Below are 1,148 nucleotides of genomic sequence, written 5' to 3'. Positions count from 1 at the left end.
TTTAAGTGTTTTGTGTTCACTGTTTCTCTCTGATATAAATATCTTGCCCTGGTGCTGGCATCCCACTCAGGGTTTCCCTGCCTGTTATATCATTAGTGTAGCTTGTATAGTTTAGGTTTCAGTGTCAGTACTTCCAATATTTATCAGCAAGCTCTCTAATGACATTATCTTTTACAGGATGTTATGTGTGTGTGTGTGTGTATATATATATATATATGTTGTGTATGTGTGTGTGCTTTTTATCCATGATTGAGGGTTGTGCCAACCTGAGTTTTTGCCATCATTCGAAGAAGTAAACAAGATGTTTCCTTAGATTTGAGTTCAAGACCTGACATGTACAAACTTAGCTTTGAAAGCAGACTTGTTTACAGTATGGTTTACTATTCCATTAAGATGATTCGCTTTTCCAGAATTCAGTTGTGACATAGGTCAAATGAAATATTTATATAAAGGATTTGGAAAATAATTGTCAGTCCTGTTTTATGATCAAGTCTTTGGAATCCCTTTTAGTTGTTTTCAGATATAATTTTAAGAGGAATGATTTATTTAAAATATTAATTGAAATTGCAAGGTGTTCATTGACTTTTCGGATATCTAATTTCAGGATTATTAAGAAATCATTGAAATACATTCTGGATTATATCATTGTAGTACATAGGACAGTCACGATTATTGAATTCATTCAGAGCATTCATTTCTATACTTATAAAAATGGTACTAACAGCTGCCTCAGTAGGCACTCAGCATTAAGAGGTTAGTGTTGGGACTGGTCAGCCTGGTGTCAGAATAATACAACAGGGTTGAATATCATGCTACATGTCTGACACATGATGCCCCAGTGTTAGACCTCACTATAAAATGCCACACTGCAGACATTGTATTGACTGAAAAATTGTTATAGCTACATTAAAAATTAAAAATAAATGCACTTTTAAACTAGATGGTAACTTAAGCAACAATTAGTATACACATAGCAAATTATCTATTATAAGGATTCCTGACCATTTGATTGTCAATGGGTGTGTGAGTTTCTTTGGATCTGAGATGGTTTATTCTTTTTAATCTCAAGATAATTAATTTTTTTCAGATAATATAATAGATATAACATAGTATTATTTTGCTATAATTGGAGCACAATATTTTTCAGC

The sequence above is a fragment of the Sinohyriopsis cumingii genome, chromosome 11, assembly GCF_028554795.1.
Source record: "Sinohyriopsis cumingii isolate HCF-2022 chromosome 11, ASM2855479v2, whole genome shotgun sequence".
In the NCBI taxonomy this organism is placed as follows: domain Eukaryota; kingdom Metazoa; phylum Mollusca; class Bivalvia; order Unionida; family Unionidae; genus Sinohyriopsis; species Sinohyriopsis cumingii.
Note: the sequence above shows the minus strand (reverse complement) of the source record.